The following is a 23,358-nucleotide window of genomic DNA, read 5'->3' on the forward strand; positions in this document are numbered from 1 at the left end:
CTACAGTATCCTACATTTTACATTTTGAAAGACTGTTCTTACGAACAATCCAGGCACTCATTCTAATTTTTTTCCTGAGAATCTGAAGTACTGTGTGTTAGTGTTTTTCCCGTGTCGAGGAGACATTGCATATTTATGTGCCCTGTTTCATTTTATTTTTATTTTATGTGCATTGGTGTTTTGCCTGTATATATGTCTGTGTGAGGGTGCTGGTATTTCCGCCTCTAATAAGAAAATGTGCAAAGTCGCTAATGGTCACATAGGTCAACAGGGGTCACCCAGAGCCACTTTGTGTGGCAGGGACAGGGAGCAGGCTTCTAACAGCCTGTGGACAGCCTTGCGGATGGAATGCCCCTGAGCACTTGCTCATCAGCAGCTGGAATTTCTGTCTTGCTTTCCTCTGTGGCTTAGATTATCACATGAGCTGTGTGTAAATCCATTTATTTTCTGAAAATTCTCTTGTCCATTTGTTTTCTGTCCATAAAGAAAGTCTGAAACAATCATAGAAAACCACTTCTACCGCCAACCGCCAACACTGCTGATTTTGAGGGGGATCTGAGATCTCTTTTATTCCCGAAGGGGGCCATTATTTCCACTGGTTGCCATGGTGATTGCTGCAGTATTGCTGCTGTGCGTTCAGTTTGCAATCGAAGTCACGCCGCACACTTAAATCAAGCCATTCGCTTCACATGGTACAGGCTTTTCTGAAAACAAACACCTCGTCATGTACAACATCATTAAGTGGACTCTTAGCTCCATCCCACAGCGCTGATGGGCAGCTCAGAGGGCCACGTGTGTGCACGCTAGCATAAACGTGATGGATGCAGTGGGACTTAGAAAAGGAGCTAACGTCTTATAAGGCGTCAACTGAGTCCCTGCAGTAAGCAGTTAGGCAGAACATTCATACCACCATCGATAATGTGAGAAATAGTTTTTAAACCACAGAAACGATGAAGTCGGAAGGAGGAGCTACATGTTTTCTTGTTGGGAGATATGCCATATTCACTCAGTTCTGGTTCTATTCCTGTTGATGTGACCAAACACCCTGACCAAGAACATCTTTGAGGAGGAAAAGGCTTATTAGGCTTACACTTCCAGGCTACAATCCCATCACTGAGGGCAAGTTAAGGCAGAAATTCAAGCAGCTAGTCACATCACATCCACAGAGAGCCAAGAGCAGAGAAGAACAAACATGCCCATGTTGCCTGCCTGTTGCTTTTGCTCAAATAGCTTTTTCTCCTCTTACACAGTTCAGGACCCAGCCTAGGGAATGGTGTCACACACAATGGGCTGGGTCTTCCTATGACAATTAAGAATCAAGACAGTCCACACAGACATGACCACAGGCCAATTTAATCTAGGCCATCCCTCAATTGAGGCTCTTTTCTCTAATGATTTTAAGATGTGACAAGTTATTAGTTAAAACTAAGCATCACACACTCTTCAATGAATAAGCTTGCTGTCCCCATTGCACACCAACACACACACACACACACACACACACACACACACACACACACACTCTGTACTTAGCCAATGTCTAAGAACTCTACCTTAAGAAATATGAAGGTTATCTCACTTCTCAGCCTTCAGTGTCCCGGCTTTCTGAGAGATGAACCACTCAAAGGCTGAATTGGACTTGAACTCAAGGATGCTGATCCTCTGAGGGTCTAACCCAAGGACTCAGCTTTTGAGAAGAATGCCAACGCCAGCCCAGCAGCACCCTCAGAAGGCAGGGGAAGCTGCCTTGAGTGTGGCCACTGAGAGCTTCCCTTTACTCTTCCTGCCAATCAGGATGCTCAGGGCAGTAGCCAGCTTCCACTCTGACAGGGGGTGTTATTATAAAGAGAGCAATACCCTGGGGCTTGGATATTAGGGGCTAATATTTGGAATAAGCAGATAATTATGGAGCTGAAGTCCAAGGAAAACATTAAATCTAAGTTTGACTCAAATAAATTAAGTTAATACAAGTTTGAATCATTTAGTTGTGGAATCTTCTTCTTCTTCTTCTTCTTCTTCTTCTTCTTCTTCTTCTTCTTCTTTTCTCTCTCTCTCTCTCTCTCTCTCTCTCTCTCTCTCTCTCTCTCTCTCTCTCTCTCTCTCTCATTTTTGCTTTGTGTCCCACACATCCCCTTCCAGAGTCCCCTCCCCATGCAGGCTGAGAAGTTTTGTTGTTTTAGTGAAACAAAGAAAACATTCTCCACATAGGAAAGAATGCTGTGGTGACCTCAGACACAGGCTGCCGTGATAAATGGGCACACTTCTTACAACACCCACTTCAAAAAGAAATGAGGGTTGCGACATTTACAGTAATTCACGGCAGCCTGGACACACCAGCCCTGCATCTGAGCACACAGCCTGCCTCCTTCCTTCTCATTCGAAATGTGGACACAGCTGCTGACAGGGAAGGAGACAGAGAACAGAAGTGGACAGTTAGGTGGTGGACTGGCTAGTCAGGAGCTTATTGAGACCATCCCCTACTGCAATGGTTCAGACAGAGCAAAAGGAAGCTATAGGCATATATACCAAGAAGCAGACCTTAGACTGATGCAGTATTGTTGGGAAACAGGGATCTGGCGAGGTTGGAGAGATGGCTCGGTGAGTAAATTACTTGCTGTGCAAGCAGAGGAGCCTGAGTCTGAATCCCAACCCCCATGTAGAGAGACTAGATGTGCTGCCCTGTGACTCCAGTGCTGGGAGGGTGGAGACACACAGATCCTGGGGCTCCCTGGCCATCCAGGCTAGCTTAAACGGTGAGCTCCAGATTCAGTGAGAGACACTGCCTCAAAAACAAACAAACAAAGAAATAAGTAAGGTAGAGAGCAATAGAGGAAGACTCCCAAGTCCACATCTGGCTTCCACACAAGTTCATGCACATCTGCATTCACACACACACACACACACACACACACACACACACACACACGGGGGGGGGCAGGGTGGATTTTGAATAAACTTTAACCCAACAATCAGAAAGATACAAGGAGAAATGGGGTCAACCTCTTTCACACCTGTGTTCAGTGGGTATGTGCTCTGCACTCAGCCCCACCCACAGCTGCTCTTCAGTATTTACTTTCTACTGTGGGAGCAATGGTTCTAATAGGACAGCTTCCAGGTTCTCCTCTTAACATACAATTGTCTCAACGTGTGGCTCTAGCCCTTTAAAATGTCTTTGGTGACACACCGGTAAAGTTACATGTTGCCAGGCAACAGAAGCTCCCAACAGTGCACATCCTTCAAGAAGCCTACTCCTTTCCAAATAATTAGACATCATTCACCACTCCATGTCCACACTGGGAATAACACAAGCCTTGATATCATTCTGAAGTGAAAAGTCAATCACACTGATTCCTGGCAACAAGATGTCCACAACATGAGTTTTCCAAGAGAAATGAGACTCACCCCAAGGCTGACATCTAACCCAGGAACGAGCCAGAGGCAGATGGCTTGCTGAACTCTGAAAGAAAGCTCCCTCTTTAACACTAAGGCACATTTTATAAATAGAGGTCAAATCCATTTGGTTCAAGGTGAGCTAAAATAACTTTTTAATGTGTGCTATGGATAAACATGGACAGAATGCTAAATGAGGCAAGGAGGGATGATTAGGTTCCTAACTGGACTATTTTCCTTTGGCACTCAGCAAATGTAGGTGGTGCTCACTATAGCTATCCTGCGATCCCTTCAAAATAATAATTGAATATTGTAGCATCATTGGAAACCAGATTTCCACGTAGGTGTTTAAAACAACCTACTGCAGATGCTGCTAATTAAATCACAGGAAGCCATGGGTACCATCCAATTCTGCAACTCAGGTTCAGTATTTAGACAATCAGCCAAGCTATCACAGGCAACTCTATGGCACTATTTGGGGTCTATGGGCCTTGAGAGTGTACAGGCCTGACTGAAACCCCTTTAGAACATTTATTATTTATTTAAGATTTTATTTTACTTTTAAGTGTGTGTGTGTGTGTGTGTGTGTGTGTGTGTGTGTGTGTGTGTGTGTGTGTTTACATGAATGCAGTTAACCTTAGTGGCCAGAGGGGGCACTGGCTCCCCTAGAGCTAGAGTTCCAGGTGGTTTTGAGGCACATAACCACTCCCCATTCCTCCCTCTAACAGGAAAGTGGGGTAACCACCAGTTACTGCCCTCAAAGTTGCTCAGTGGTCTAGGACTCCTCTATTCTGCTCGGTGTTGGCCATCTCTGCATAGGCTGCTCCAGTGCCAATAGCCCAAGCCTTCTCCTAGCTTGCTCTGGCTTAGGGACAAATTTAGCAGGACACCAAGAACATCCTGATCTTTAAGGAAACTAGGCCTCAGGGCTCATGAGATCTTGAATGGCCTCCCCTATCATGAACTGGGTGGGGGGCATCTGTGCCATCACAGCCATACCTTTCACCTCATTCTTGAATCCAGAAGGTGGGAGATGTGCTTTGGGTTCTCATCTCTGAGAGAGATGTGAGAGCCTGTAGGATGTTGAATGCTAGAGCTATCCTGTGCTGGAGGCCTCTCTTGGCAGCTAACACACCCTGCCTGCATGGAAAGAGGCATCACAACACCAGTGCTAAGAGGAGGTTCATTCTCTTTGTTAGATGAACGCCCCCTCATGATTCCAGTGTCTCATTTTAGGACTTAAGTGACTAAACACATTGAGACATAGAAGCTCAATGGTTGGATCAGTGAACACATCTATCAGCTCTTTGAAACTGTGGAAGTGGGAGTTGGGAAGACAAGTAGTATCAAAGAACCAAGTTGAACCAGAATGTCTAGTCCTGGCTGGCATGGTGCTGGCACAGAACCAGAGTGGGGCTCTTTCCTGGGATAAAGCAGAGAGGGACCTGGAAGTATCAACATGCTCTCCTGACTCCTGGCTGCACGGTGACAAACATCACAATAAACTTGGCCACATCCTCCAAAGAGGTCTCAGGAGCCAGTGGCCAGTGGTGCTGACAAGGAGGACCACTGAAGATTGTCTGAGACACGTGAGGTGTTAGCTGATTTCTTGATTTCTTTATCACACCAGCATGTGTGTGTGTGTGTGTGTGTGTGTGTGTGTGTGTGTGTGAAAGAGAGAGAGAGAGAGAGAGAGAGAGAGAGAGAGAGAGAGAGAGAGAGAGAGAGAGAAAGAGAGAGAGAGAGAGAGAGAAAGAGAGAGAGAGAGAGAAAGAGAGAGAGATTGATTCCTGTCCTGAAGACCCATGATATCATGAGGAAAGGCTGGACATACATAGTAGATCTAAACAGTGGGTTATGTTTCCATGACAACATAAGGCTGTGGGACAGTGAGGCAGGACATATGCACTGGGCACTGAGCATTGGATGTGACTGGACAAGGAAGACCTTTCCAGAAACAGATAGGGAGTCAGGGGTTACCAGAGTCTAATTGCAAAGGACATATATATATATACATATATGCTCTTGTTTCCACCACCCCTATGGGTGAACGCAAAGCAAGATGATCCCCACTCTGTACACCCGATGATGGCTCCAGAGGTATGTGATCAGAGAAGTCCCTCAGGCCCTGTTCAGGAAAGCCCTGTCCAGAGGCTCTGAACTCTCCCTTTGAAATCCATTCTAAACCTGCTGTCTTTCCAGTTTGTGTTTTGCAGGTAAAATGGGCAACGGTGCACATTCCAGGAGCTTGGTGTCTTGATCCACATTCTGCCACACTCCCTGGGGTGCATATTCTACTGTCTGCCCCTCCCCAGGTTGCCCTGGAGAAGACTGGGTTCAGGCCCAGGGAAGTGGAGGTTGTGTGGCCTCCCTCCTCCTGCCAAGTCCAAGGACTGAGAGTACCCCCAATGCCTGAGGGAGTGTGATATTAAAGAGAAGTAAAACAAGCCAAGCCAAACCGATTAGGACGGGCCCGCGGGGAAAACAGAAGAAGAGAAAAGAGCTTTTTTTCAGTGCTCTTTGATGGAGCGACCTGGCATTTGATGCGTCTGGCTTGTTCACGGCGAGGGTTGCCCTCGGCTAGGTACAGAATGCCCTCTCCTCATGCCAATCTGCCCGTTTGTTCACACCGACACAGATTAGTTTTCAAGCTTCCTCAGATCTGCTAGGCGCTGGGAGAGTCCTGGGGACTCAAAGACAATGAGTTCATTCACCAGTGATGGCCCTCACCCTCATGTCACAGTCAGGCAGGATAAAATAGATGGTCCTGTGCTCTGAGCAATGATCCGACCAAGCATGATTTCAAGATATGAGTCACATATTAGAGAAAATGTCGATTAAGTAGGAAACAGGAAATAGGAAAATAAGCATTTCCTTCAGCTAGACTGATGGGTCTGTGTCAGTGGGCCAGTCTCCTGGGTTTTTCTTCTCCCTCCCTGTATTTCATTCTCTTTCAGCAAAGACCTTAAAGCAGACATTGGCCTGTTGGCCTGAGAACTTCAGACAACCAGCATCAGTATCTACGACCCTTGATAAGACTCTGTCTTTCACCAAATCTGGGTTGGAAGTAGCAGGTTGTCCATTCAACTAAGATAAAAAACGCATCTCCAGGACGTAGCTGTATGCATGGCGGGCACATTCAGGAAGTGTGCTGGAGCTCAACAAACCTCATTTCTAATCTCAAAGAAGTCTAGGAGGTCAGCACACTAGGGAGAAAACGGAGGCTCCTGTCCACATCGCTATTAAAGATACCTGGAATGGAGGCATGATTCTGGGACCCCAGGGTTTGGGTTGTGGATGAGGACCCTCTGTCAGTTCTGCTTGGTGTCCTGACCATCTTCTACAGATCCAGATTCAGTTGTCATCCCATGGACCACTCAGAGGTGGCTTTCTTTTTGTTGTTGTTGTTGTTTTTTTCAAGACAAGGTTCCTCTGTGTAGCTTTGGAGCCTGTCCTGGAACTCGCTCTGTAGACTAGGCTGGCCTCGAACTCACAGAGATCGGCCTGTCTCTGCCTCCCAAGTGCTGGGATTAAAGGTGTGCGCTGCCGCCGCCACCACCCAGCCCAACTCAGAGTTTGATTCTCCATTGAGGCATCTGGATTTCTGATGTGGTACTTGGGTTTTGGGTGCACAGAGATCAGTAAGGGGAGGAAGACTCCAGCTTGCTACTTGCCTCTTAGAGTGTACATGTGTCTCCTGAGCTCCAGTGGGCCTAGGAGAGCTGGGCACAGCCACCTGTCACAGGGTGTCTCCTCTGCTCAGCACTGGCATCACCTGAGTCCAGGCTCAAGATGTTGGGTTAAGAACAGATTAGTGTATTTGGAAGGGGGACAGGGGTGAGTGGAGAGAGGAGCTTAGTAGTAGAACTCTTGGGTAGGGTATGTTTGGCTGTTTTCAACCCTTGGCATTAAATAAACAAAAAGTAAATCATTTTCAAAGCAGGACCCCCTCGGCTGCTCCATTGTGGATTGTTTCTCCTCAGATACAGCTATAGCATCTTTTCGATTGTTTCATTAATAACATTTATTTTGGTCTTCTTACAAATATTTAGCGTATGTGCATGTCCATGTGCATGTATATGTGCTTGGTGTATATGTGGTGTGTGTGTAGGTCAGAGGGCAAATAAGTTGAAGGAGTTGGTTCCCTCCTTCAATCATGTGGGATTGAACTCCCTTCATCAGACTTTGAGGCAAGCGCCTTTATCTGTTGACTCATCTCCCTGGCCCTCATTCCTGCAGCTGCTGCAGTTTCTTCAGGACCTATCCCACCTAGCAGGTCACTTGTCCCCCTCAAGTTCTCGCTGCCTCTTTGAGCCCTTTGGTGGCGGTGTGTATCAACCTCATCCTCATGGATTCTCAAGTCCCTCGGTATCACGCTCAGATGTGATATTGGGGTCTCACTGAGTTGGGTGTAGGGACAAGCTGTGACTACTCATCCAGCAGGCTCCCTGCTCCCTGCTCAGGCCAGGAAGGAGAGTCCTCTCATGGAGCCAGGTTGCTCCACACTTGGGTTCCCCCTGTAGAAGTGGCAACAGGAGAGAGTTTGGCCAGAGAGGGGACCAAAGAGAAAGGGAGCAGCTCTCGGGGAATCTGTGTACTGCTGGTGCTGATTCTGCTGAGCAGAAAGAAGCCTCCGAGAGTGACTAACAGACAGGGAGGAAGCCCTCCAAACACGGGGAAATTGATGCTCTGGCCAGGCTTCCTATTAGGGACAGCCACCATGAGGCTTTCCAAGGGTCTAGATTAACAGTTAAAACCCCTGAAAACTGCTCTTCAAGTTACACAGCTTTTGAAAAGGCTGTGATAGAAGAAACGGTTTGGATGTTTAAGAGGTAGTCTCCTCTCTGGGGAGCATCACAGTCACAGAACTGTCATTTCCTGGGGCAGGTTAAATGCCATCCCTTCAGGGACATGACTGTGTCCCTTTGTCGCCACAGCTGAGCACCACATTGCTCAGTTGATATCAAAAATAATGTTTTAAAGGAAACATGACTTAATACTCAGCTCAACAGGAGGAAAACACACGGCCATGGACAGTGAATCACTCATTAAAAATTAAATCAATCCGCCCACAACAGGAAACAGCATAAGAGAATGTCAGCACTGGCTTCATATTGGGAGGAAGCCAAAATAGGTTTGTGAACTAGAAATTCCTGGGATTGATGGTGTGTGGGGGGAACCTCTAACATCTCAACGATATGCATTTTCCAGTCTGACCTCTGCCAAACTCCCCAAGTGAGTGTGTTGCAGGGGCGGGAGGAGTCAATACTGGGGTGCCCATGGTTTCTAGGCATCTTAACCGGCCTTTGCAGTAAATCACACACACAAGTGAAATGAACCACCTTGTGTCTCCAAGAACGATCTGTAGAGTGGATCTCAGGACAGTGGGGAGCCACCCTCTTCTTCTGCATTTCTGGGCCTGAAACCCAGTCTCCTGCATACTAGGCAAATGCTTGGCCACCGAGCTACAGCCGGGGTCCACTTTATAAAGTCAAAGCCCACAGAACCCCAGCATCCGTCTTCTCTAGCTACCCATGAGCGGCAGAACGGCAAGAAAACTGACTGCTTTTTAAATAAAATTTCACATAATTGGTTTTTTTTTTGTTTTTTTTTTTTTTTTTTTTTTTTTTTTTTTTTTTTTTTTTTTTTTTTTTTTTTTTTTTTTTTTTAGTAGACAGAAAGCAAATAGAAGTGAGCCGAGCAGGGCGGCAGAACGGCTGTTGTCAAAACAGAGATTATCATTGTGAAGATAATAATTTACAAACCCATCCCGTTAGGGAAGGGGACTGATAGCAGGATCCACAGTCATGGTTGATAGACAACAGTCAGTCACAGTTTGTGGAGGACCTCTGCCATCAGCTCAAACCCAGCTATCACAGAATTTTGTCTTAAAGAGACCTTTGTAAAAATCTTTACACAGTCTTGCACAGTTTAGACAAGGAAGTTGTAACTCCAGGCGTGTGTGTGTGTGTGTGTGTGTGTGTGTGTGTGTGTGTGTGTGTTTTGAACAAGGCTCTCAAATTACCAGGTTACTGGTCTCCACTGGCTTACCATCTGTCTTTATCCAAGTCTCCTCTAAGCTCCTGCACAAAATACGCACTCGTTCTTGCTGGAGCAAGGCCTCAGACACTAGCCTTGCAAACTAAATCAGATCTAGCACCTAACATTTTTTTTTTTAGTGTGTGTGGGGTGTGTGTGTGTGTGTGTGTGTGTGAGCATGTGTATGCGTGCATGTGTGTGAGGGTACGGGTGGAAAGCCAGAAGCTGATGGTGTCAGTGTCTCTCTCAATCACCCTCCACCTCATATTTTTGATACTGAGTCTCTCCCTGAGCCTAGGGCTCACTGATTTGTCCAGACTGGCTAGCCAGTGAGGCCCAGGAATTCTCTTGTCTCTGCCTCCCCAGTGCTTGGATTATAGGTGTGTGCCACAGTGCCCAGCTTTTTATGTGAGCGTCAAGGATAGCAAGGCAGGTCCTGACCGACTAAGTCATCTCCCCAGCCCCCACAGCACTTGTTCTTTTAAAAACCATATACAACTACAAGTCTGCAGGAGGTACTGATAAACACTCGGTGAGGGAGTGGACAGACTGTGCTGGAAGGAAACCTGGCGAGGGTGTGAAAAGAGATTAGAAAACTGAATTTGGTTAGCAGATAACAGGCGGAAATCTTTGGGAACCCTGGCCAAGATCAACTTGATGGCCATGAGGTTGTTCCAAAATACAGTGATCCACCCACCAGCCACATGCACAGCCCATTGAACGTTCTGATTTGTCAGTGTGCCCGGTGTGCTCGCCCAACTGCAAAATTATATTTTTCAAATGGAATCCTTCCTTTCAGCATGTATGGATGACCTTACCGTGGGTAATGGCTGTGAGAGCTGACTGGTGTTTAAGTCAGAAAGGGACTCGGCCAGTTAGAGGGACACTGGAAAGTGTTTGTCGATTTTCTTTAATAGATTTCAAACAGCTCTGCCAAGATCAACCTATTGGTCTGCTATAAGAAATGGCACACAGTTCATGTTCAAGGTAGCACATATAGGGGCTGGGGAGACTGCTCAGTGGTTAAGAGCATGTGCTGCCCTTGTAAAGTGTCTGGACAGATCCCAGCATCCATGTCAGGTGTCTCCCAGCTGCCTACAGTTCCAGCTACAGGGGATGCCTCTGGGCCCCTTGGTACCTGCACTCACATGCTAACACACACACACACACACACACACACACACACACACACACACACACACACACCTCATCCACAACCTATCGTGTTACCGGATTGCTAGCCACCACAGATCTTACTGCCTGTCCTGTTGACTTGCTTCTCCAGCCTGCCTGGGTCTGTTTTCTCTGCATGCGCTCTCTCTCTCTCTCTCTCTCTCTCTCTCTCTCTCTCTCTCTCTCTCTCTCTCTCTGTTAGTTATATGTGTGCACTAATGGATGAGCAGAAGCTGAAGAGACCCTCAGTGGTCCTGCTGTATCACTCTCTGCCTTATGCCCTGAGACAGTTTCCTTTTGAATGTGGAGCTCGACTAGCAGCCAGCAAGCCCCAGGGATCCTCTTGTCTCTGCCCTCCGTCGCACTGGGGTTACAGATGTGTGACTACGCCTGATTTTTTGCATTATAAATGGGGATTGGAACTCAGGTCTTCAGACTTGTGCAGCAAGAGCTCTTACTCATTCAATTGTCTCTCTAGCCTCTGGTTGGATTTTTAATCTTCAAGGCAGAGGTGGCAAGGCATACCCAGATTGTTTTTCAAGCACGTATGAGGCCCACAAGAGATAATAAATTTGCGCATGCTCTATAAACTGTTAAGTGTCCTATATTGGATGTACCTTATAATAGTGAAATTTGTACTTTAAGCATAAGGCATTTAAATCATTTAGCAAAACAGGAAACAGACCAAGCCCTGCTCTCCAAATAATCTTTTCCATTGACATCAGAATGTTGTTTTTTAGCAGCTGCATGATACGGCAGCTTTATCAAGCACACATCTCACTATGTAGCCTAGACTGGCCTTGAACTCACAGCAATCCTCCTGTCTCAGCCTCCCAAATTTGGGGATCACAGTCATGAGTTTCCAGGCCTCACTTATCCTCACTATTTCTCATTGCAGATAAATCTGTGGAGTTGTCTGGAATCAGTTTAACATTCCAGTGTCATCAACGTGCTCTTAAGAGATCACTGAGATCCCTAGCCCTCACCACGAAACAGCACAGACCTAGTCTCTCCTCTTGTGTTTGCTTACTTCTGTTAAACTGTGCCGAGAACCCATGATGTGAAGTCTCTTTGTTCTGCAATCCCACAGGGATCCTTCCTCTAACATTTTAAATACCTTATATTAAACTTCACATCATATCGGGTTCTGAAAAGTCCGTTCAGATTGGCAGGTTTTGAAAAGATGCCGCCGTCTGATCTGATGGTTGATGTCCCAACGGCCGTGGGACACTCTGTTGATGGAGATGCCATGGAGAGGAAGCTCCCAGCCGTGTATCTGTCCTTGCACTTGGCACCCGACCTTGTTCCTAATTCAGAGGTCCAGTGGGTCTGGGAAATCTCCCCGTGACTCAGACCCACAATGGGACTCACATTTCTTGTCCATCCCCACCCCCGCCCCCCTGCATTGTGAATGATGCCACTTCTCTCCCCAGGCAGCTGGCGCTGCTCTGCTGTTGCTCACACCATCTGCTCCTACCGTTTGTGCACCACAGTCAGGAAAACCTCACAGGACGTGGGGCGGGGGGGTTGGCTTCTGGCACCAAAGACAGAAGTCTTAAAGACCTAGCCCATGCCCTGCTTCAGGAACCTCTTCCTCCTTTCTCAGTGTGCCACTTTTAATTAAAGTGCCATTTCCCAAACCCCAAAGGACGATCAAGAGGGCATTCTTGATGATAAAAATGCCTAGTCGATAATAGGTGGAAACAGTTCAGGTCACTAGAAAGAATAACTTCACCTTTGATTCCTGGTGACCTGATGGCCCTCCAAACCCCTCCAGGCCCAAACAGACAGTGGCTCCCTGCTGGGCCCTGAGCATGGATGGCCACAGCTGGGGCTATTGCAGGGCCAAACCGGCTCCGGGACAAACTCAGATTTCCTGCACAGGGCTGGACAAAGTTAACAGAGGTGCTTGCCAATTTTTGTTTCTCGAAAGCCTTAGTAGTATTCTTTAGCCTAAATTTTGGGTACTTTGGAAATTATATGATACGCAAGCATGCCACAAATCCCAAATGACAAGGAAGGCTCCCCTCGGATCCCCTCTTTACCTCTTGTCCAACTGGGATGATGCATGGCAGCCGTCCTGGCCTTGGGGAATCCATGTTTCTCTGTTAGCTGAAATGGGTTTCGAGATGAATGTCAGGGTCTGCAGCAGGCGCGGTGACGAGACAGGAGTTTATATGGAAAACCCAGGTTCCTTTTTCCCTCCAAGTGGAAAGGGTGACTGATGGGGATTGCCTGCCTCTGTGTGTGACAATAGACTTCCTACCAGATGCCTCTGGGAAGCACTTCTAGAAAAAAGGTGGAAGCTCTCTAGGGAATGGGACTGGAAGGCCATGAGTCACCCTCAGTTCCCAGAGTGCACGCTAGACCTTCACCAGCTTCCAGGGGTCAGCCGTGGAAGGAACCTCTCGTTGCTTCCAGAAGCTCTACTAATCTGAAAGGAAGCTCAGGGAGCCAGGAACTGACAGAAAACCCAAGTGCACACAAAGGGCTCACATCAGACCCACGCCACACGCCTTACAGAGCTGCACCTCTTCCTGTGCCCGGCACACTTACTCTTGCTCCTTCCTGTTATTCCAAAGGCCAGCTCAGGGCATGCAGCTCCTGCTCTGCCCACTTAAGTCACGCTGGACTTCCACCTAAGGGCGCCCCACCTCAAAGACCAGGGCCAGGAACTATTCTTTGAAAAATCTCAGATTATCGTCTATCATGGCCATTCACACCAACACCAAAGAGCATTGACTCAGAGGAGAAAACTCAGCATGCTTTGTAAGTGTGAGGGGAGGAGGCATAAGTCATTAAGGGTGAGCTGATGAATGCCCAGTTGCTGTTTGATACTGTCACTTCTGTCCAGTTTCATCTCTTTGATATTTCCATGAGTCAATGTGAAACCATCACTTTACAAAATCATTTGATTTTGCTTGGCCATGGCCACTGTTAGGTTTTAAAATAGAGACGCTCCTTGGGTCTGGAGAATGTACTTAAACCTAAATCATTTGTCTTCCACAAATTCTTAATGCTCATACTCCATTTCATTAGATTCTAGGCCACAGGAACCCGCTCAGATACAGACATGATCCAGATGAAAGACCTTTGGTCATGGATAAGCATGGCAGAATTGCTTCCATAGGTCTATTGTTTTGTCTTTTGTGTGTGAGCCCATATGTGTGTACCTGTTCATGTGTGTGCATGTGCATGGGTGTGAGCCTACGTAGAGGCCAGAGGTCTACATCGGGTGTCTTCCTCTATTGTGTTTCGCCTTGTTTGAGACAGGATCTCTCACTGAACCTGGAGCTCACTGCTCTGCCTGGGGCAGCCGGCCAGTGAGTCCCAGGTATTGGCTTGTCTCTGCCTTGCCGGTGTTGGGATTACAAGTGTGGACCTCCTCTCCCAGCTTTCTATATGCTTGTTGAGACTGAACTCAACCGTTCACACTTGCACAGCAGGCACTTTGTTAAGTTTATTGTTAACTGCAAAATGAAAAGGGGTAGCCCTTGCTGAAAAGGCTCCTCCTAATCCAATACAAAAGAGAAAAACTTTGACTCTTTTGAAAGCCAATATTAATATAAGTTTTTTTTTAATGGCAAGTCAAGGATGATGCCAGTAAAGTGAAGGCCTTTTGGCAAACAGCGTGGTGCCTACACATACTGAGGCCCAATTCTATACTTCTTTAGAAGTTGGAAACAGCCCCCTCGATTCTGTAATGATGTTAACATGGGCGCAGCAGTGGTCACAGTAGTCGGTGTTTGTGAACTTTGCTGGGGGCACATCTTGCTTAAATATCTCCATCCTCCTGGGAAAGCTGAGCAGAAGACACGAGGTCTATTTCAGCTGGTGTGTTCATTCTGATAGGGCTGACAGCCTGGCTTCTCTGCGGCCATCCCGCAAAGCACGGATGAGGGCTGTGGCAGTCCCCAAGCCCAGGGAGCTTACCTGCACTGCCTAATCAGACTGTCCAAAGTTCCAAGTCACTCGGATGCCAGTTTCGGATGCCAGAAGTCAGAAATAATTCTCTGACTATTCACCGAAGCTTTGTGCCTAGTAAAAAATGTTTGCCAAGGAATACAAAACAGGCCAGAGAATCTTGTCTACAGCCCAGGAGGCACATTCCTAATGAAGACAGCATAGATTACCTTGTCCCCTCCTCACGTACTTATTCTCCAAGTCAGAAAGAAAGGTTCCTGAAGCCAAAAGCAAATTTATTGATTTATTTGTTTGTTTATTTATTTGGGGCGTGTGTGTGTGTGTGTGTGTGTGTGTGTGTGTGTGTGTGTGTGTTCATGAATGTCAGTGCACTATAGCCTTTGCTGGCAAGTGTGGAAACCGAAGGCTGACATTGGGATGTCTTCCTTAATCACTTAATTTTTGAATCAAGGTCTCTCACTGAACCTGGAGCTTGACGTTATTTTGTTACACTAGCTGGCCAGCCAGCCCCCAGGATTCTCCTGTCCCCGCCCACCCCCAGCACTCCAGTCGCAGGCACCCACCTCTTTTCTGGAGGTGCTGGGCGTTGGAACTCATGTCCTCAAGCATGTGCACAAAGCTCTTTACCACAGAGCCATCTCCCAGCCCCATGTTTTTAAAGCCAGGCACTGAGTGGCCTGACTCAAGACACAGAGGCAAAGGTCAAGGCCGAGAAGACTGGAGCTGTTGCCCGGATGTCCTGATCCACATTGGAAACACATACACACAGGATGTCACTTTAGCATTGCTAGACAGGACACTGGCTTCCAAACCTCTTGCTGGGTTTTGAACAGGACTGTGGGGTGGGTCTGAGGAGCCAGGCAAGCAGCTGCCACAGGATCACTCATTTGGAGAGCTGCTGGCTCACTGATGGGCATCGGGGCAATGGACCAAGAGGCTAGGAAACCCTAGAATGGGCGGAAGGAAGGCTGACTCTGGACAAGCCAGCCCAGAGTGAAGTGCCAAGAAGCACAAAGGTCACATGCTTATAACCAACCAGAATCTGTGTCCTGTGTTTGAGAAGATAAATCCATGGGGCCTGACCCTTGAACATTTCACTCCAGCATGGCAGGCTGCTCAGATCCACAGGGTCACGTTTAATGTACGTTCACACCAACACGCACAAGTCAACGCGGCTGGCTTGAGTTCCAAGACAATAGAGACTGCTGACTCGCAATTAAATCTTCATCCCGTAAAAAATTATTTCAGCAGTGAGCCTCCCCTTTGTTCCCACTGTCACCATTTACCCAAGCGGAGTTGGATGCCATTCGTAATCTATGACATCTAACAGCGATGCACCAGATAACAGGACCATAAGACTCAGTAAGTACAAATGAAGGCTTCCTTCTTTCTCAGCTTGATAAATTATTGATAGCTATCGTTAGCCCACCTTACAAAAACACAGAGAAACAACCACGGAACGAACCTGCCTTTGATAAAAGCAGAACAACCACACCCATTCACATTCAGATGGAGACACACCTTGAAGGACCCCTTGCCTACAGAGGAGGCCAGCCACACAAATGAACCAATCTACCAACCTTAAAATCTAGAACACAGTCAAAGTTTATTGTTGCTGTTTCTGTTTTGTCGTTCGAGACAGGGTCTCATGTAGACCAGGCTAACCTTGAACTCTAGAACTTCTTGCCTCTACCTCCCAAGACCTGGTGTTACAGGCGTGTGGCAACATGCCCCACTAGTGAAGATATTTCAAAGGAGGCTGTGCATTTAGGAAATGGAGCTTTCTAGTTGATATGCTGGTGATGCTCATTAGGGCACTAAGCATTCCCTTCTCTTCTTGCAGTCATTTCAAAACTCACTGGGGGAGCATGCTCCAAATCTCAATACTCAGGAGACAGAAACAAGAGGATCCTCTGTGAATTTGAGGCCAGCCCGGTCTACATAGTGAGTTCTAGGCCATCCAGATCTACAGATGGAGACCTTGTCTCAACAAAAACAAACAAGACAACGAACTTCTTAGATTCCTCCTCTCCTTTCTTCTGAAAAGAGGAACAGCATTAAGTTGATTTAAATGTTTTTTAAAAAAGGCTATAAAGGGGGCAATGGTGGTATAGGCCTGGAATCTCATCATTAAGGATGCCAAAGCAGAGGGATTGTGAGTTCGAGGCAATCTCTGGCAACATAATGAGAGCCTGTCTGAAACAAGACAAAACAAAGCAAGATTTGGGCTATGATGTTTATACACACACACACACACACACACACACACACACACACACACACACAGAGGCATCAGAGATGTGGAATTTTGCTGTTACCTGGACCCCAAAGGTGTAAACCACAAGATCCCATGACACAGACACATTTTTTACTAAAAATGCCATTCAGAAAAGCACCTTCTTAGCAGCCCCCCCCCCCCCCCGCCCCCATTGGCAGCAGATCCATTTAAGAAGGAATTCCCACCAGGCAATCATGTGCCACTGTGCTCCTAAGGGGTGTTGAATGTGTGCCACCGAGATAAGGCAAGCCCCTGTGAAAGAAAAGGGACAGAGAAAGGGAAGCACGTGGGAACTGCTCTCAACAATATGTTTCAGGACATTAAGTGGCTGAGCCAGGAGGAAAAAAAATAACAAGAAGTGTGATGTGAGCCATTGAGCAGGTTAAGGCACTAAATTCGCATGTCACCCTCTGACCATATGGCCCGTTTCCCAACAAGATAAGCCTTATATAACAATTAAATCCCAGGCATTTTTAGCTAACTAATCATACATTACAAACAATTTTAGAAAGTTATGTACTCACCAAGGGAAAATGATGGCTATAGTCTGAAAGAGAAAGAAGAGAAAAGAGCGTTAGTTACCTGGCGACAATGTTGGCTGCTCGTTTGGTCTCCCATTTCCAACAGCACTATTTGCCTACACCCGTTTTTGCTTCACATTTCAGGGTCTTCTGGAGGTAATTTCTTTTTTGCTGCACGCATAGGCTTCCAACACCTATGTCCTACACCAAACCGTCTGTGCTCCCTGGAAGACAGTTGGGGGTGGAATGTAGCTGCCCGGAAGTGTGTGATGTCCAGCCCTCAAGGAGCGGCACAGGTTGCTGCCCCTAGTGAGGCACGGAAGGGTCCCACCTAAAGTGGTCCCCTTATCTTCCCTGGAGATGTCCTTTCAAGTTAGAGACAGACTTTCCACTCCACATCTGGGGTCATCTCTGTCTAGCCTGACCACTAATTAGCTCACGGGTTCTTTCCCTTAAAAGCATTAAGATATAATTTACATACATAAGATGTGCCCACTCCAAATGTACAATTTAGTGGTTTTTAATATAGTCAGAAACTTAATAACCCTCATTAAAACCTAGTGCTAGAGGCTGGAGTAACAACTTGCTGCTCTTGCAGAGGACTAAGGTTTGATTCCCAGAGCCTACATGAGTCACAATCATTTGTAACTCTTGTTCCAAGGGATATGGCGCCTTCTTCTGGTCTCCTCAGGTACTGCATAAATGTGATACAAAGACATCCATGCAAACAAAACACCCACACATATTGAAATAAAATAACTTAAAAAAAGACTTAAAAATCTAATATTAGATCATTTTCAACATCCAAAAAGAAAACACACACACACACACACACACACACACACACACACACACACACGAGCATGTGTGCACACACATTCACCCCATTCTCTCTCTGGCCTCTTGACAACCATTCATCTGCTTTCTGTGGATTTCCCTATTCTGGGCATTTTGTAGAAATAAACTCATGCCATACACGACCTTTTGCAACTATCTCCTTGTATTGAGAACAATGTTTCTGGATCCTGTCCATCCCATAGAATTTTCTAGTACTTCACTCCTTTTTATTAACAAGTATCTCACTCCCACATTCAGCGTATCCATCCATTGATGGACATAACTTTGTGTTTCTGTTGGTGAAGCAGGCAACCTCACATGAGGTTTATGAGATTTCCATCTGCCTGTGGATGGAGATGTGGCTAGGCTGTGATTACACACTTAAATAGTTAAAGGGTAGGATCAATTCTCAGTTGTCACTATTTTAAAATAGCTGGCTTCCTCCATGCTGCTTTCCACCAGATTGCCTGTGACGATAGTCCTGGCAAGGCTGGTTACTTTAAAAACAAATACAATAATGTCTCTGCAGTATAAATCATACCAAGCTATTATAAATTACTATACGATTACATATTTAGAAGTTAACTTATGAAGTAGTTTTAAAGCCACAGAAGCAGAGAAATAATTCTGGTAACAAGAAATTTTAAATCTCCTTAGGAAAGTCTGTACTCAATATACTCCTAATAGAACAAAGGATATCTGCCTTGGCCATTAATATGTAACACTGAACTGGGAATCTTAGCCAACGGAATAAGGCAAGGAAAAAATTACAAGACATAGGAAAAGCCTAAAGCTTATTTCTGGCGTGGCATTATGTTCTATGTAGAGAATCCTAAAGAACAAGAAAGCCCCTATAGCTAATGCATGCACTTAGCTCACAGGATGCAGACAGCACACAAATTATCAACAGTAGTTACACAGGCTAACCAAAAGCTGTTGAGGGAATGAATGGGTTTTGTTGTTGTTATTTTTGTTTTTCCCTGATTCCATACTTGGAGAAGCTGATGGTCCCAGCATCACACATTCATCTGTTAACAAACCAACAGCATACACGGTCTATTGGCAATATCTGACACTATGTGTATTGCATCATTTACTACTTCATTATTTTCATCTAAAATAATGAAGAGACAGCACGTTGATTCACATAAAATCACAGAGGGTTTCCAGCATGTCAAAAGGCCCCTTATAAACTAACGCCCAAGCACGAGGGAGAGGTTCTCAGAGTGTTGGTAACTGTGGATGGGTGAACTACCTTTCTGTAGTTCATTACAAAACTTCACCCCTTCCACTCACCCTAAAATTCCCAGAGATGATGTCGGAAAGAGTGTTTGCTTGCAGTCGAGCAATGAGAAAAGCCAAAGGTGAACACTGTCTCCACATTCCCAGGGTAATTGACAGGAATGCCCAGAACCCCCTTCCAACACTCTGCCGACTCATCGCAATATGAAATAAAGCCCAGCGTTACACAGAGGCTGCTGCCGGGCTAGGACTGCAGCCGGAGGCAGAAGCCTGGGTCAAGCCAGACAGAAACTACAAAGGAAAGAGCTCAATTGGTGTGGAAGCAGAGGCTGTTCGTCAATAGCTGAGTAAACAACCAAATACAAATGACAACTCAAAACGGAGCCGGGAAGCAACGTGTTTTTCTTGAGACAGAAAGTTTGAATCCCCAGAACCTGCAGGCAGCATGATAGGTTGTGAGGGTTCTTGGTTTGTGGTTCACAAATGATCGCATGACCATCAGTTTCCCTAAGGACAGAACCAGAGCAAAACCAAACCCCAGCAGGCTCTGAAGGTCATCTTGACCGACTCTGTATTTCCTTTAGCCTGAGGCCTTGTGGACAGTCACCAGTACACTGAGTGAAGCCTCGCAAGAGACATTTAAAACCTGGGGGTTGGGGAGGCAGTTGATGTGGGCAGTTCGGTTAACATCCTTCCACAAACGAGAAGCTTCCTGCTCTTATCTTGAACGCCAGCATCCTCCAAAAAGGGGAAGGAGGGAGGAGGGGGATTCATGCGCCTGTTCAGCTGGGTGGGTGAGTGTGTGTGTGTGTGTGTGTGTGTGTTTGTGTGTGTGTTGAGGGGGCAGCTTCTGCTGCTTCCTCCCTCCACACCTCGCAGCTATCCTATGAGGCAAAGAGGTGTTCCTTAAAGATGAGGACCCTGCGGCCTGCAGTATGAGAAGGTGGGGCATGGCATGCTCTCCCAGCCTACTACTCTCAGCTGCATCCCCTGGCTCACTTGCTCATGATTTGGGGTGGCAGCTCTGCCCTCTTAGTGAAGCTATAATTCCTTTAAGGCAGTCTTGTCTTCCCTCTCTAAGGTCCTGGTATCCGGGGCGCAGCCTGGGAATGACGTTCTTCTACAGGCAACAATGATACTGGCAGGTTTATCCCTCAAAATTCCTCCCAGTTCCAGGGAGAGCTCCTCTGGCTTCTTTAGTCCAGAAATACCTGGGAAGAGCCAGATGGGCCACATCCCTCCGCTGGGGAGGGAGAAGTCTTTGGGAGTGGTTTGAACTGGCCTGATATAGAGGTAGAGCTGGGGTTGGTGGTGCCTTGAGTACACAACCACATCTATTCCGCTTCCATGGAAAGCCCGGCCTACCCTGGGAAAGAGGCTGGTGACATCAGAAAAAGGGGAAATCCACTCTAAGGAAGGCCTGAGGGCAGGCAAGGTCAGGCCCAGGAAGAGAGCTCCCAAAGGAAGTGACTAGCAGCTAGGCTTGGGCCTGATGGGTCCCAAGATAGAAAGCCCCAGCAAGGGGAGTTACTGTGCAGCCAAGCTCCATAAGGAAGACAATCGAGTACAGGGTTAGAAGAAGTCCACGGAACTGCTCTGGCTGAGGATAAAGTTACAGTCCAATCTTTCTGAACTCGGACAAAAGCAAAATGCCTTTCCACACACCCACGGCCCACGCGCATCTCAGGCATCCCTGTGGGGGGCATTTTGCTGCCTGCCACTTTACAGGCTTTTCTTTTGAATGGGCAACACGATTTTAAAAATTGTGGAAGCGCTTACATTTTATTTTAAAATTCTAGCAACATGTTTTCTATATGCATCATGTCTCTTAAATGGGGACATTTTTATGACAGTTGAAGCAAAAGGCACACAAAATTCTGTGTGGGGAAATACCAAGGACATTGGCCTTGAATAAATCTTACTGTGCATAATCAGACCTGGCCAAGTTCCTCCATGCTGGCTGCATTCTCTCAGGATTCCGGTTTTCCCAGAAGGCGCTGGTCAATGAGTCAAGAGCACTGGGTGAGCAAGAATTGCTATCCACTGTCAGCCATAGTAACCCTCAAGCCCAATCACTATACCCATGAACTTACACAGACTGGCCAAACAGCAGGGCGCTGCTAGAAACAGGCTAGTAACCAAGGCCTATCAAGGGAACCACAGCCGTGGGGATGGCTGTGGCCCAGCCATGCCTCAGGCTTGCCTGCATTCCATCAGACAGCCACACTGTGCTGCCAGGGGGTGTGGAGTGATGAGAACGTGTCATGTTTCTTAAATCATCCAGGCTGCAGATTGCACTGATCTCATGCTGCCAAGTCTCACAGTTTCCCTGTTTACCTTGCAGACACCAGCAAAGCTGCTACTTTCCCATCTCCCGATGCACTGAGGAAGGGCTGGAAATAGTGGCTGAAAGAAGAGGAGGGAAGTCTCCCCCACACAAAAGGAGAGTAGTAAAGACGTCACTCTACCTACCCCATAGGTACAAGCTGTCCCCAAAAGGAAGGAGAACCTTCAAAACAATCTCATCAAGGTGACATTTTCTTAGCCATTCATTTTGTTAACTCAAGACAGACAAGCATGCTTTCTAAATATTTGACAATTTCTAGCAAGTATTCCCAGACAAGCCACCTGCCTGCTCTCCACCCAGTACATATGACACTTCTCTAACTGCTCACTGTGGGGTGCCCTCTTTGCATAGGGAACTGTGCATATTAGGAAGCTAGGGGAGCCCTTGTTTGCAAGCACAGGCCTGGTGTTTTCCATATTGCTACACCTGTCTATCGATTATGATTGCCCTGGAATTTAGGAGCACAGCAGTTTGGATCCACTCTCTTCGGAGGCACAGGTGCTCTCCCAGCTCCAGAGGAATGCTAATGACTGGCTCATCTCTTAGTGCAGGGCACACATACTTCTCCCATAGTGATACAGTGACAGTCACTCCCATGGCTTGGACCTGTTTTGCTGTTTTCTTTTTAGATCTCTTTGCCCCCACACCCTACCTCCAGGAGCTGCTTCCTTACAGGGCTCCTGTGCTTGATTGAAAGTAGAATGGTGTGAACGGCCTTGTCAAGTTCCTTGGAGAGGCATCATGACAAGAACCGCAAAAGCCACTCAGTACTCCCAGGAAGAGTCTGCTACTAGACCTGCTCTGTAGACAAGAAAACAGATAGTCACTCGCTTCAAAGAATCCCACTGCTGAGCAGGGCAGGGACTCCAGAGCTGACTTCCCTGTCTTCGTGAGCTCTTCCTGGACAGAATTGGCTGTACAAGGGAGGTCCTTAGAAACAGAAAAACCCTCTGCCTGGGCTGTTGGTGCTTGTCCATGTCCCAAGCCTACCTAGAGTGATGCCGCTCCTCTGGGGATGTGTCCTTTGGTCAGAGTACACACGGCTCCATGGACCAATCCCATCACCTTACAAATCCACCATGTTTACTTCTAATAGTGCAGTGTATAGCTCTGGGTCCTGCAGGGAGACTCTGAGCATCGTGACACAGGTGTGACTCAGGAAGACAGGACCCTTGAAGCTCACTGGGTCTTTCTTAGAAGGTATATCCCCACCAACTCTGCCAGCCCACTTCCAAAGGACCCAAAGTGTAAAGGAAGGAACTACCTCTAGATGGAGACCTGCTCTTGTCTCCTCCTTGAAGGGTTAACGCTGTGGAGCAGGTCAGGGAAGGTGAGTTCACCTTAAGACACTGCACTTCCCCTCCCCTAATTCCCAACCCTCTAGGACAGTCTCTAAGAGTGGCCATGGGGTTAGGCTAGGTCCTGGGGTCAGACTCCGAAAGGTGTAACTGTTTCTCTTTCTTTCTAATGCTGGCCAGAGTCTAAGCATGCTCCGTAACTCCCTAAGGCTTCGGACTTCCTTGATTCTTTTCTAAAGCTCCCTCTCTGCTGTGTGGCTGCCTGCCGCCAGGTGGCTGACCTCCCTCCCGGCTTCATCCCAAGCTGCA

The 23,358-nt window shown here is 47.0% G+C and overlaps 1 protein-coding gene across 1 annotated transcript in view; it reads right to left on the reverse strand.

Annotated features, from left to right (window-relative positions):
• Ptpre (protein tyrosine phosphatase receptor type E) overlaps positions 1-23,358 on the reverse strand; it is a 149,122-nt gene that overhangs the window by 66,527 nt on the left and 59,237 nt on the right. The window contains exon 2 of the mRNA XM_059265074.1: positions 17,329-17,351. The gene's annotated coding sequence lies outside the window, so the exon portion shown is untranslated. The remainder of the gene's footprint in view (positions 1-17,328; positions 17,352-23,358) is intronic.

The sequence above is a fragment of the Peromyscus eremicus genome, chromosome 1 (assembly GCF_949786415.1).
Source record: "Peromyscus eremicus chromosome 1, PerEre_H2_v1, whole genome shotgun sequence".
Classification (NCBI taxonomy): domain Eukaryota; kingdom Metazoa; phylum Chordata; class Mammalia; order Rodentia; family Cricetidae; genus Peromyscus; species Peromyscus eremicus.